We start from the raw sequence: 15,424 nt of genomic DNA on the forward strand, positions 1-15,424 counted from the left end.
TGCATGGTGGCAATGAAATCAGGGACTGCTCCACAAAAACACATTTCTTCTGCTCTGCTCCTTGCATAGCTGTCTCTGGCCTACCTCTTCCATATTATCTTCAGCAGCAGTTCTCCTTCATTTTCAATGTTAGTCTGGGCTGAAGATCATGTGTGACACTGAGTAAACATGGTTATGCTGTCTGCTGCCTGTTAAAAAAAAAAAAAAAAACAACTTTGATGGTTGGGCAGTTATGCTTAAACTGCTTAAACACATTGTTATAGTTGGGGTTACCTTTAGCATAAATTTGGCAGGAAATTGGCTGAGGAGCCTGATTTATTGCTGGATCTTGAAGACCTTGCAGAGCAAGGGTGAAGGTGGATGTCACCTGGGAACGGACCGGCAGAGCCACTTGGCTGTGGCTGTAGACTGGATTAATGCACGGTGGTGGCTGTCAAATAGCAAGACTGGCCTCCCCTCTCCTCTCCTCTTTGCTGTAGCGCTTGGGCAGAGAGGGCAGAGGAGGGGAAAGAATGAGAGAGGTTTTTTGTGTCTTATTGTAAGAATGCTGCAACGTGACAGTTTGCAACATTTGGGAAATTTTTTATCACGTGTGAGACAAGATGGAAAAGACTTGGAGAGGCTTAAATCTATTAGTCACCCGGTGGGCTGACCCCTGAGGTTTTGCATGGCTTAGAGTCATATAAATACATTTCTGCTGCTCTTCAGTAAAAGTCTGGCTTGTGCAAGATAGAGCTAAGCCCTGTATATTATGTCAGCTGTATTTGCTGTTTTCTAACCAAAGAAATACTGCTTCCCTCTAAAAGTAATTAAATATTGAAGGCACAAAGTAAGGTGTCTTATATACTGCTTTAAATTTCTTCTTGTAGCAGAAAGAAAACTGAGTACACATTTCTGCTTTAGTAAAATATTTGGTTCAACACTCATCTAATGTTAATATAAGCTGAACTCTGGTTCAAAATAGAGAGCGTTAAGCTTTTTAAAATTCATATCCCTCCTTTCTAAAAGCCTTATTAGTGTGTAGTTTGAGGCTGAAAAAATATAGAAAACAAGACTAATGACAAGGTCACAAGGAGTTTTATTGTGGGTTCCTATAGCAGGCATTTGACTTCTATTTTATTTAAATGCTCGTGCTTTTTTGCCAACAAAATAATCCTTTGTTTACTAAAGAAATAAATATGATTATGAGTTTATTTCAAAAATAATAGTGTTTATGCTAAAAACAAAACAAAACTACAATATCCAGTATAATATGTTTCAGGCCGTGACCCTAATATACTACATTTCATGGCTTTTACGAGAAACAGAATTCACATTTGTTTTTGTAAGGTATAATATGACTCAAGCATAACTACATCATTGTTTTAAAGACTTTTCACACTGTTGTGGTATATTAAGGGTATGGAGATGGCAAATGCAAGAGAGAAAGGAGGAGGTAACGAGAGAGGGAGAGAGACCAACTCTTTGTTCTAGTGCGTGCATCCGTTTCCATTTTACTCGGTAAATATGTGACTGATTTTGTGAAAATGCTAAACAGCTCCCAGACATTAAAAATAATTGGCATGAAATCTGCCTTACTGCACCTAGTGATCTCTGTTTGCTGGCACCTACAGCACAAACAAGTCCTTCTGGCTCGCTCGCCCAGCATCTGTGTTTCAGGGTGCTTCTCCGTGACTGGCGGCCCTCAGCTGGGGCAGCCTCACTGCACCAGGAAATCTTGCTGCCCCTCTTCTCCTTCCTGAATCATCATTGAAAGGCCAAATCTGAATTTAGTTTATGATTTTCTATGGATTAAAGCTTCAAGAATATATGATCATCACACCTTGAAAGGCCCTTATTATACATTTGGCTTCTTGTGGAGGTTAGTACAGAGTAAAATGGTTAGTACGGAGCAAATGCTATAGAAGTTGATATTGTTGAGGTAGCAGCCAAGGTTATTGGGGGCTCAGAAGCAAGGTCCCTGCTCTACTGCAAATTCACAGTGTGTCCTGAAGGACCAAGCCTTGTCTTCCATAGCCTGCCTGCAAAAAGCAGCCTACTTCCCAGGAGGGCTCAGATGAGAAGACCCTCAAGAACGCGATACTTTGTGTTTGTGGTCCTTTATTATCACTGTATCTAAGAAAGGAAATTCACATAGCAGGTTTGGAGAGCTTTGCTGGTGGCCAGCATGTCCTCAGGGTGAGTAGCAAATCAGTTCAGTGTAGCTTCTGTCAGGATAGGCATCCCCTGGGGTGCTTTCATTGCAAAATCAGTGTTTGTGCCTGTGCCTCAGATTCCACAGCTGTGCAGTTATTCTGGGTGCAAGCTGGCATTTTGATGGCAAGTGACCCAATACAGTGACAGCTTCCTCTGCTTCTTAATGTTGGCGTAATAAATGTGCTAATTGCATTGAATAACTGAATAACCTGGGCAAATCTGCAAATTTTCTCTGGCAACTGCTTTAAAAAAATAAAATAAAATCCAATGACTACAGTAAAGTTTAATGCTAATAGGATGAAATCATGGCAAAGAACGTAAATATTTAAAAACACATTTTATGATACATGAAGCATACATTTTCCCTTCCTCCCCAGAAAGCATTTGAAGGTAAACTTTTTGGTTAATACAAGTGGTGTTAGTAAGTCTAGGAACTTTTTTTGTTCAGTCTTGCAGGAAACCTGATAGCAATTCAATTAGAAAATGCAAATGAGGTCACATATTTCCCACAGGAGTGCCGAATTACCCCAGAGGAAACTGAGTGATATTCTAGCATAACAATAAATACTTAAGATAAAGTTTCTTACACTGTTCTTGTCTGGCTGCCTGTTGTTCCAATTGAAAGTATCAGTCAGACCTGTGGGTATAATTTGGAATAAAGAAGCAAAAGAAAGAAAAGAAAAAAATTTGTTTATGAAATAATATTAAGTCCTTGTAGCTTGTGTCAGCATTTATGAAAGATAAACTTGAGTGGGATAATTCTCCAGAAGAAAACCCAGTAAAGCCACACTTTACTTATCTGGAATTAGCAGTGCAATGTCTTCTTTCTAAGAGAGCATGCTGTTATGTATAACAATTGGATATTGATTTAACCACAAGTCCACAGATGAAGATTATGTCTGTGAACAGTGACATTGCTGAAGACTTCAGTCTTCAGAGTGCCCTCTGCTTCTTATTTGCAGAAACTCAAGTCTTCCGAAGTGCATGAATGCATGTATAGCCCTTCGTGCTCCACTTACCACACTATCCCCATGTCCATACAGTCCAAGCTCCTTGTCATTCCGTGCTGATCCGTATCCTTCACTCCCAGTGCTGCTTTGTCTCGTCTGAGGTTCTGGCCCACTCTTTCATTTTGAGCTTTATTTTTCAGTGGTTGCATGCATGTAAAAATAAGACATTTCTGGCATTTTTTTCTTCTTTAGTTTATCCTGTTTCTCTGTTGTTCTCTATGAATTAAAATTGGGATCACAGAAATGCAGCATAGAAAGGAATTCATAGCAAAAGAGCTTGGACATCCAAGATAAATTCAGGACATGTAGGATGACAGTCATCTTTGCTGCTAGTGATTTACTTAAGAAAAAAATTAAAAGTTTTCTTTGATTTTCTTTTCTTTGTTTGTGTAAACCTAAATTTCTCATTGTCTTAGCTTCTCAAATTCTGAGCATGGAAATATGTAAATTTTTGTTAAATCTGTTAACTGTTAAAACTGTTAATTTTCACTGTTAAATCACTGGAAATCGTGCAATTAAAATCTTGCAAATATGTGGATATGCAGCTAGTATTTAAAACGTTGAGAAATATTGTCAAAAAACAATCCTTGTTTAAGCCTAGCTTGTGTTTTATTATGTCTCATCTTATTTGGGGCTTCTTTCATTACTGAGGTAGGAATCCACATCCATACAATATGAATGTGAAAAGCTGATTCTTACAGCCAGCTTTTTTGATTTAAAGCCTTTAAATAATCATCTCTGGCATTTTACCTAGCTGAGATTTTAAATTCCAATACAGCCTTTTATTGCTGATCACAAATACAAAGGTCTCCAGGCAAGGAAAGGCTTATTCAGCACCGATCATGTTTATGACCTCAGTTATTGTGCTAGCCAGGATGCTCTGCACGGGGCCTGGGAGCGATGAAGACGTATCCTTCCCTTGATGGAAGAAAATGACATCTTGAGCAGGAGTTGTGCTTCCATTGCTCCCGTTTACCCTGACACTTTCAAGTGGGTGTGCTTGGAAGGAGCGGGGGGGAAAGCTGCCTCAATTATTTCTCTTCCCTCCTTCCCCTGTATTGGGATGAGGTATGATACATGGCATCAAGGGGATGGAGTTTATGGCAAGCTGTGTTATCCCTAGAGAGGGGATGAAGAAAAAGGACTGTATTTTTCATCCTGCCTTTTTCTAGCCCTATTTATGCACATTTTCAGGACCAGCTCATTATGCTGTCCAATGGATGCCCCAAGACCGCCCTGTTTGACCGCTTCTGGGGGTAAATTAATACATTAATATCATATAGCTGTTACCAGTGAAACTGATCATGGTAATTGTGGAAGTCTGCTGGAGACACATCAGGTGAGCCTGTCTGACTTCATGCTTAAGTGAATTTGAACATCTAGCATTTACTCGTCGCGTGAGCAGAAAGTGCTGTTTGTGACAGCATGTGAACTTTCTTGACCTGATTTTCAGGTGTGTTCAATCACATTGCCTTGCACTGAAATCAAGATAAGATATGACATACAGGTGCTCATTGCCTTGGAAAATCAGCCCACTACGTGAACTTTCTGAGCACTGCACTCACTACATTTAGTTCTTAAATAGTCAGCATCTTACCAAGGGTCAGGCTCAAAGCCATACTAGAAAGATCATCCTGAAGTGAAATTCACTCCAGATCTGTCTTCCTTCAAACAAAAAGAAGTCGTAAGGATCGAACTACCTACACAGAAATAAGTCTTTGCTGATAAAACAAAGCACTCGGACTGCTGCGTACTGCCTGCCTGTGATGTACGCCGTGCCCTCGCGAGATCAAAGCGCTTGACCTCTGGTTTCACATTCTTTGTTGTTAACTGCTTGAGTCTGACTGCTGCTTCAAAAAAACATTTTGGACTGAATCTCCTAAAAAAACCTCTTCGCTGTTGTGGTGATCCATGTTGCATGTAAACACAAGTTTGAGTAAAAGACAAAAATGCCTTCATGCAGCCACATCCTTTAGAGAAAAAAATAATAAATAAATAAATAAATAAATAAAAGCCTTTGTCAGGGGCCCTGAGAGTCCACCTTTCTTTTCTTCTGCCCAGCGAGCTGAGACAGTATCACAGTTACAAGCTCAGGGTGAGGACGAGATTTGGATCCTCCCAGCCTCTGGAGGTCAGGTCCTTGCTGGCTGGATGCTGGTAGCACAGCGGCTGCATGCTCTGCCTCCTGGGCATCACCAGCTGAAGGAGCAAGGAGCAGCAGGCAGCCCCGAGTGTCCAGCATAGCCAGGTGGGTCAAGCAGGCTGTTGGTACCACCAGGTAGCTGTGGGATTTCGAATACTCTCTCTGTCCAGCAAAGCATTTAAACACTCACTTAAATTTCAGCATGCAAATGGGGATAAATTGAATGTGTTCATGTGTTCAAATTTAAGCATATGCTTAGGTGCACTCCAGTACTGGGGAATAAAAGAAGAACAGCCTTTTCTCAAGAGCCTCTTGAAATAACCAAAGGATAACTTGAAAGGGCAAACTCGCATGCTAGCACTGGGGAGAAGTACCAGAATGAATTACTTTGCTTTGTGCTAAAGGAGCAGTGGTGCTTGTGATCTCTTAAATCTCTTGTGATCTTTTTACTTGCAAACATTATGAAGAGAAGGAATATTGTTACATTTAATTCGTTATGATTATTTTAATTCATGTAGCTTTTGAACCTCATGGCTTTAGAAAAATAAAAAGAGATTAAGTAATGTTTCACAGGATTGCAGGATTGTTAAGGGGTAGATTTTCTCCTGCTTCTTTCTGTGATGAAGTGCAGTTGTAACAGGCTGAGTTCTAGAAGCAACAGAAATGCTTTTTGGAGCAATTTTGAAAATGTTGCCCATAAAATTACTCATTAGAAGTTTTATTGGTGTAGACGAAGAGGCTTTCCAGCCCAGATATTTCACGCATTTTTCTCGATGAGATACTTGCAGAATGAGAGAGCTAATATCAAGCTACAGTAGTGTGTCGGTTTAGGGTTTTTTTTGTGTGTGTTTTTTTGTACTTTATAATATATGCCAAGATCCACCACCTTTATTCCTGTCCTATAGATATCAAAACAGGTAACATGTAGAAGAGCACATAGTATTATGCAATTTAATAGTCACACTCTTGAGAAGTACTTGTAGTTCTGAAGCCATTGTGTATGGCTTCTTCCAATTATGAGAATGACATTAACTTGAAGGTAGAAGTGTCTTTTTGTAAACACTAGAAGATAGAGTACAACAGTAATTTAGATGTTTCTTAAACAATCCTACCTAAGAAGCATTGCAAGATTAGATCTTACAAAGGGAATGTGAAAAGGTCAAGTTGATGTGGGGAGCTTTACAAGGAAACAGCCTCATCAGAACTTTTCATGTTGGGATAAGATGTTCAAGCCTTAAAATGAGAAAGAAAAGTACATCAAGAGCTATGCTTTGTAGATGATGTCATCTTCTTCTGTTCATTGAAAGCTCTTGTAATATTCAGAGCCTGACAATGACAAGAAAGGATCACAGGTGCTTGAAACCTGTGGGAACCATAAAAGATTCTACCAAAGGCAGAAAGATTTCTTATGTACCTGCTTTGGTATGCAATTCTTCCAGAGAATGGAAGAGGAAGAGTGTCATTTGAAATCTTGAAAGCCGTGCACAGTACAGGCAATACCTCTAATCATCGGTGCAGGGTGGTACTACAGAATAAGTTTCAATACAATGCTGCCTCTCCAACCCAGTCAAAACTCCTCTCCCCTTAGAGACATACATTTTGCATTTTGTGACTGTTTGGTAATGTGTTTGTTGCCTGCAGGTCTCCCTATTCTGCTAATACAAAAGCAAAGCATCTGAGGTGCCTTGGTGATGTTAACCAAACTTTGACTTAAAACAATGATAATTTACCAAAGGTTTGGGCAAATGAAAGGTGTGGGTGAGTGCAGGTAATTTCTGAATTTCAATTAAATTGATTAAATTGTACTGGGAAATCAATGTGTTCTGTCCCAAAGTGGGTCTCCTGGTCAGCAGCCACATGTAAAGCCATGCTGGCTCAAGACACAAGTTTGCACGTTGGCTGCCGTCTGTGTCTACAAGTTACTTATCTGCACCACTGACCTTGTTAGGTTTTCTGATCAAAGAGATTAAACAGCATTTGTCATTTTGAATAAGAGTCTTCTGTGGCAACCTCGTGGGCTTTGCCGCGAGCTGGTGGGTGCCTTTTCTCTGGAGTCCAGACTTCGCATTTAATTACAGTTGCCTAGTAAAGGCCCTGCTGCATCTTTTGCAAAAAAGCGATCTTTTCCTGCCTCACTTACAAACGAGCATTATAGTCTACCTGTTTCAATATTTCCTGCTTTCACCTTGTATTCTTTTTCAGCTTTTTTCTTGCTTTGCAGTCCCTACAATGCTAAAGAACGTTTTGGTTCCTCAGTCACTCTGATCACGTTTTATTAGTTGTGTTGGTAAAAATTTTCCAAAGCCTGCAAAGCCAGCCAGGTACCTCACAACCCTAAATCTGCATGCATGCATCGTTTTTCAGAAATCAAGGAACACTGCACATTCAGACAGTTGCTCAGCTTTGACACAGACTCCTTGTGTGTTTGGCATGCCTGATGCATGTGTGTGCATTTTACATGGCTCATTCTCCTCCTCTGGGGGCCATAACTCTGTTCGATTTTAGTCAAACTTTTCCTTCCCTGTCAGCTGATGTGTTCTGGAAGCTCATGCACTTGCCAAATCTGACAATTTTTCTTACTAATTGACTCTAATGTGAACTGCTCTATGCAGCCCCACTGCTAACTGATAAAAAAAAAAAAAAAAAAGTAATGAATTTTTGCTTAACTAGCTGATTTAATTAAAATGTTTTATACTGTAATTGTATGGTTTCTATAAATGGAGAGGTAATTTTGTTTAATGAGTTCCTAACCAAACATAACATTCCTGACTGTATGTAGCCAGATTTGATAAAGGTCACAAATGCTGAGGTTCCACTGTTTGCTTTTGTAAGTCGTGATGATCAAACAGCTTGATTTGGCACTTGAAATATCCTGTCAGGATTGGTTCCCTCTATTCCTGTTTACACCAGGAATTATTAGTATAGTTTTAGGAGCAGAGGGGGTTCTGCTCTATATCTGAACACTGTTCATTATCTTTAAAGTGGAAGTCTACTGCCAAAATCACGTCTCATTGTCAATTAGTGGCTTCTCTGCAAACACATTAATTTAATGCCCCTGTTGAAGTACTGTGCACATTGGAACATCTTGCTGCTAAAACACTAGTTTTTAGAACACTTTGACACAAATCATTCATGAATAGCAATTTATGTCTTGATGGCAATGGGACGTGATATGATGCTCTCTTTGATTAAATTTACCACTGTGCTTAAAACTATTAGTAAATAGAGCTAATATAGATAGTCATTGCAGAATTCCAGGAGGTAGATAAGGAGAAAAACAAATTATGGATTCCTTACCTGCATGGTTCCTAAAGAATACCTTCACATAGACAGACTGTAATAAAAGAAAGTCTAAAATAGGAAGTCTCATCTTCTTAAAACTATACTTTCCTGCCTTCAACTTTGGCAAATTCAGCAATGACCTAAATACAAAAGAATCAATTACCCTAAAATAAATAAATTTGCCTTTTGTTCTGCAACCCTTTCATTATACTGTATGAAAACACAAAATGAAATATCTCTTTCTGCTAGAAGATCAAAAACTGGGAAAATGGTGTATTTTGGGAAAAAAGAGCTCATTCGTCCTCCACTGCCATCCCTGATGTCAGCAAAATGTTGTCTTCTTAGAACAGAATTCGTGCAACTGTTTATTTAGCAGTGCTCTCATGTTCCCTTTGTTAAGGAACTAAGCTATATTTTCATTGTCTTATTTTGTGTTTGGTAAATACCATTTCCTCCTGTCCTTTTCACAGCTACCATGGAAACAAGCAAAAATGCTTCAGATTAAATATTTTTAAATCGATTTTTTGTGGTAGAAAATGGTAGAAGTTTTCAAAATGTATATTGATAACAGAGATGAAGGTGAATATGTTTGAACAATGGACTAAAGCTGTCTTTGTATCTCCTAGCATTAATAAAAGTGTATTAAAAACACGCACCCTCAGTTAAACGCTAGGAGTGACACTTGAAACAAAGCAAGCCAAGTATTATTTCTTTCCTGAAAAATGTCTAGTGCAAAATCTTAAAGATTCTGTAAAAATAATAAGACTGGTATATAAATAAAACAAGTTAAATCGTAAATAATACTGATACTTGGGGAATAAAAGCCATATTACCTCACCTTCTATCACAGTTAGATTTTATTTCAAATGCAGGAATAGTCTATTTTATTGCTGAATCCAGAGCATCCATCCATTTTGCGGATTGAGCCCTATAAAATTAATAATCTCTAACAAACATACCCTAAGACGCACAGTTATTTATATGCAGAGAATGGTGGCTTATTTACCCAAACATTAGAGTGATCCAAAATGTTCAGCTAAGCAGGAACACAAAATATGATATTATATTATGTAAATGGGTTTGTGATACGCTCTGCTGGATAATAACTTCCAGATGTCTCTGTAGCCAGAGGCTGACGGATATCAAAGGCAGGTTGGCTGGGAGGGGAGACGTGCCAGCTGGCGAGACTGGCTACTGCTAAGTGTAGCGGAAGGTGAAAGCTGGTATTTCTTCACACTCACTGGTTTTATTTGTGCACTAGTGGAAAGTCAGTGGTTCACAGCCTTCTTTTCACTAGTAGACATAGGGTTTGGTATTACAGGGAACCCACATGTCCTCTCCTTACTATGTATTTTTTTCAACTTCTTTTGCGAGTGGGAATTGAGCTTAGCCTGAGTTTCCCAAAAATTAAAGGTCTTAAGCCACGGACTGAAGTGGCAGGAACCTAAAACCAGCCACCAGCTACATGGCTATTCCCCCTTGTCTTTTATTGCCAGTGCTAAATGCAGGCAAGGAGTCTCTATGAGCTCTCGGTGTCATGGCATAAATGGGCTCCATTGGAGCACCTAACAACCTCACCCGTTTGGAGCAAAGTTTGCTAAATCCATTTGGCGTTCAAGCCTGAAACCCAAGTCCCTAGGGTTGTAGATAAATGTCCTCTTCTGAATGCAGCAGGTTTTATTGCATCGTTAAATGCAATGCTAGACTGAAAAGGCATTGAAAATTACTCCATTAAGATGCCACTGAAGTCACTGGCATGGACTTCAGGAAGGCCCTACACCTTCTGCAAAGTGGCCTTTGAGAAGAAAGATCTTTGCCACAGTCCTCACAGATGAGGCTGTTCTACCTTCAACCTCACATTACTTTCTGAGAGCTTGACCTGCCATTTCAGTAAAAGGTTTTGAGTTCACCTCGGTACATCTCAAGTTCATTTTAACTGATAGACACCCTATAAACACAAGAGTTGCAAAGAGAATTAATTCTGCCACACTGTCCTGCAGTTTATTCTCCATGTGTTAATGACTTCCTGACCAAACACAGGGAGGATGTGCTCTGAGACAGACTCCCTGTCCAACCACTGCTCACAATGAATACTGTAGATGCACTTTTCATAGAAGGAAACATTTTATTAGCAGAAGATGCAATGGCTGCATTTTGATTTAACCTCAGTGGTGATGTCCATATGTGTATGGATGGCAAGCCTATTGGAAGAGTCAGTGGGACACCTCAGAGCAGCACATAGGTGATCCCAGGTTTGCAGGATGTAGGTTTTAAATAATACAGCTAGCACTGAGTGGTTTGCATTGCTTCCTTAGCAAGCTTTAAACAATTCTGCCCTAAGAGGAAGACTAAGGCATTAAATCATACCAAATCCAAATCCATAAGAAATTTACATCTCAGCATGGTCTTTTGTCCTGTTGTTTTTCTTCATCCCACACTTTGTAATCATTTTTTCTCTTTGAACTTGAAGATTTTCATCCGTTTTGGTTTAGCTGTATTTCTCTAGCTTATCAATGTCCTGAAGTAATAGACAGGCATAATTACTAAATTATGACAATTTTATATCATAGAATCGTATGCTTGTTTAATTATCTGTATTGCCAAAGACCATGCTCACATGTTCTATGTTTGGTATTTGATCGCGTTGTAACGAATTATAAACGTCACCGTGTCATTTTCAGACTGGAAAGTGGATTTAAATTTCCATTTGGCATGTGTTTCTCTTTCTGCTGTAGAATGAGCTGTGGTATTGCAACTTGGATTTCATTACCCTTGTAGCCTTGCTAAAGGGATATCTCCAACATGATGTAAAACAAATTCAGTTGTTCCAGACATATTAGGTAGTCCTGAACTGTATTGGTTTGTAGATGCCATTTGAAAACCACTGGAACAGAGTTCGGGAATCATGCTCAATGACAGTCTTCCTGGCCTGTGGCTTAAGGAGATGATGTGACTTCATCAGAGCAGAGCATGTGGGCTTTGAACAGAAAATCTGCTTTTCTTGGTTTCTGGTTTTTAGTTTCTGCCTAAAACCAAAGTTTAGATGCCAGAGACCAGGAAAAGCATGCAGCATCTTCTGCAGTATCTTCTGGACAGATTTCCTGACACGCAAGAAGGACGGTTCTTCTAACGGTATGTCTGGTGAATTTGATGTTGAGATGACATAGACTACAGCTCATCAGGAAAATTGGGAGCTGTAGATTTGTCTTCCCTGTGCTCATGAATGGATCTGAGATGTGGGAGTTGCTGAAGAGTGGGTTAGGCTGGGGGCATTTCATGAATGCTGGCAATGTTGTTTGTTGGTGTAGAGAGGATGGTTTTATACATAATACAGACATACTTATAAAAATCCAGTTGTGCGAACACAGCCTTCAAGTATCACGTCAGGGTACAGCTTTAGCTTCTTTTCCTGCTCTGGGGATGCAGCTGGGGCAGATGGAGGAGGGATAGACAATACTGTGCTGTAGTAGAACCTCCTGCAGCTGGACACAAGCTCAGTCTCAGCCTGCATCGATGGTGCAGAGCATCTCTTTGGTGCTGCTGCTGTCTGCTCTGCTGCTGAACTCAGCAGATCCTAGGACATAAAATGGTCTTTCTTAGGCTGTGAGTGCAGAGTGAATTGGAGGATATCATAATTCCTGTAACCCAATAATTAAGACACTAGGTGGAGTTTTGGGAATTCATGGACTTCTCTCTATCTTGCTGCAAATGCCTGTCATTGTTTCTTCATGCATAACAGGGTGAAAGCACCTCACAAAGGCAACAGGAGGGAAACCACCCTAAAGCAGCAGCACCAGATATGCTTGATTTGATAGCGATAAGGACTGTGGACAGATTGTGTTCTGATGACACTACAAAAGGTAGAGGAATATTTTATCTTTCAAAGATCTCTGCCTGATATTCTGGAAAGCGTATGGCCAGTAAGGCAATGAGAGAAGGAGCAGTTGTTATCTCAGTGAAAACTGTTATTCAGCAAAAACAGAATTTGAAGCTGTATTTTATAATTAATTTAATTTGGTGTCATATTCTGGTTTTGAGTTGAACTTTAGATCCCTGAAAACTCAAAAGTACAGGAGAGTTTTCTGGGGCTCGTGGTTAGTTGTTGCTGTTATTCCAGAGATGCGCTTGGATGTTTCAGTTAGAGATCTGAATAGTTCTGGCATTTGTACTCACCAGACTTTGTTACTGCATTTGTCTCACAGCTTTTAAACAGCAGAAAACATGTACAACGTATTTAAACAACACCAGAGAAATTAAGGTCATGAGAATGCATCGTCAACAAATGAAGATAAAAAAGAACTGTTGTTTAAAAAAAATTGTTGTTGCAAGATGCTTTTGAAATTCTACATACCAAATTCAGAGTCATGTTGATGATTTATTCTAATGTAGGAAAACATCATCAAGAGTGACAAGCAAGCTAGTCACTGTCTAGTCACCTGCCAGCAAATATTTCATAAAGACTAAAAAGGCTGGTACTGCCTTGCTGAGCTGACACTAATTATTTCAGTATACGCAGAGCTTTGGGATTCATGTTAATTCTCAAGTCTGTCTTTAGTTCAGACTCATTCCACTGTGTAAACTCAGCAGAGCACAAATTATTTGACCATCCTTTCATAATCTGTCCCCACGCTCACTTGCCAATTATATAAACTGATCCAAATACCTGCTCTCAAAGGAATCCCATTTGGGAATCACAAACCAATTAAAAAAAAAAAGGGGGGGGGGATGTATATCTACTTTTCTGTAGCTCTTGTCTGGTAGTCCTATTTCATGTTGACATTCATTTCTGAGTATCTTCTTGAGATAACATTGTTTTCATCTGTGTTCAGAAAAGATATCTTTCTGGTGATAAAGCCCCTTTTAGATGAAAACTCTATCGGAAGTCACATATTGCATCCCATAGGAAGAATGAGTTCAACAGTACCTATCAATTTCCTGAATATCCCAAAAAAGTCTCCTGCTGTTGTAGCGTGGTGCTCTTTCTTTGTTCATTACACACTTAAGTGAATATTTTTAGAACAACATCTAAATATTGAGCAGTACTGTAGTGATCTTGCAGCAGCTTAGTGACGATGCTTGTTGAAGGTGTATAAAACAGCATTCAAGCAAACACAAAACACCAGTCACCTCGGTGGCATGAATTAGCATGAGACAGGATTTGAGAAATGTGGCTATGCGTGTGACTGAAAAAGACTGCATTTTGTCTCTTCTGTGAAAACTCTGCTCTGTTCGAACTGGCTCATTTTTAAGGTTTGCAGTAAAAATAGATGCATTTTTGCACAAATGCTTCCAATAGTTGCAGCCAGTAGATGTTCGCACTCCACAGGTAACACCAATCAGGGCCACAATCAAGCTGTGAGAATGGCCTCCTTGCTGCGATGTCCAACTTTCAGCATCCAGAAGGTTCACACAGTTTGGGAACCACCGCTGAGATGCATATACTGTTTAGTTTTCAGGTGACTGCCTGCTTCATTCCACTTCCAGATCAGGAATTGAAATGTGTTAGTGGATGGATTTACATCAAACTATAAACTCCAAAGCCACGAGTCTCACTGAACTCAGTGCCTATAAATAACTGCTTGCAAATGTGTGTGGGATGTTTTATTTTGCACCTTTGGAGTAAAACTCAAAGTTACTGTAGCTTAAAATTGTAAGAGTCTCCCAAACACCTTCCCTGTTTATTCCTAATGGTGTTCTCGGGTTTGGGGTTTAAGGGTTTACAGAGGGAAAGTGTCTGCTCTTTTAACAATACCCTAAAGGACTAATGACCTTTTCCAAGGCAGCAAGGGATGAGGAGAAAGAGGCAGCGATGGGAGCCAAGTGCAGGTCCCCCACTTGTGGTGCCAGCTACTGGAGTGAGTGGGGCCAAGCATCAGCTACTGGAGCGAGCTGGGGCCTTCTGCCCCCAGCCCCTGGAGTGGGAGCAGTGTGTGCTCCCAAACCAGATGCTGGGGGGACTGGCATGACTGAGGTGAGCATGGGCTCCACACTGGTAGCCAGAATGGGGCCACAGGCCACAACCCATGCGCCTGGTGCCAGCTGCTGGCCGTGCAAATGTCCATATCTTCCCCAAGATGGTGCATGTATATTTTCTAGCAAATCCTAAGCTGGACCAGCTGGTGAATAGCAGGGCATTGGGTCCAGGCTGGGGTATTTGGTGGGCAGGGGGGTCCATGCTGTACATCTGGTGGATGTGTGAATGTGGTGTGCATGAGGGACAAGTGTGAGTGCTGGTGCTGTATGTGTGCAGCAAACTTCAGGCCGGACCAGCTGGGGAGGAGGAGATCTGGGAGGTGGGTAAGGGGACCAGGATCCAGGTAGGGTTTCTGGGCTGACAGAGGGGCTGTGCTGGTGCTTAAGGAATCTGTGAATGTGCTGGAGAAGCTGGAGAACACTGTGTGTGCCTGCACCAGTGAACTTCAGTCCCTACCAGCCAGAGAGCAGGAAGGGGTCTCGGCTGTCTGTGTTTTATGTGAGCCCTGTGTGTAAGTGCTCTCAAAGGTTGCCCTGGTCAAGTCAGTGGCCAGTTGTGTCAGTGACCTTTTTCTCTCTGTGTGTCTGTGTGTCTCTGGGATACGTGCTCAGCTTGGCTACCGCCTGAACCTACAAGGGGAATGTAGCAGCCACATCCCCCGACGTGGGCGGAGACCCCAGGGCACCCGGCTGGGCCGCAGCGCCCAACAGGGGTGATGCTGGGCAGCAGTGGCTGGAGGAGGTGGCCATGCTCTTACCACCTCACCTAACATGAGGCATTGAGTTTTGGATAGATTGAATTTTCTGAGTAAAAATAGCT

The 15,424-nt window shown here is 40.8% G+C and overlaps 1 protein-coding gene across 4 annotated transcripts in view; it reads left to right on the plus strand.

Annotated features, from left to right (window-relative positions):
• The window catches only part of CDH4 (cadherin 4), a 668,170-nt gene that overhangs the window by 487,359 nt on the left and 165,387 nt on the right, over positions 1–15,424 (plus strand). The window lies entirely within an intron of this gene.

The sequence above is a fragment of the Anas acuta genome, chromosome 16 (genome assembly GCF_963932015.1).
Source record: "Anas acuta chromosome 16, bAnaAcu1.1, whole genome shotgun sequence".
NCBI lineage: Eukaryota > Metazoa > Chordata > Aves > Anseriformes > Anatidae > Anas > Anas acuta.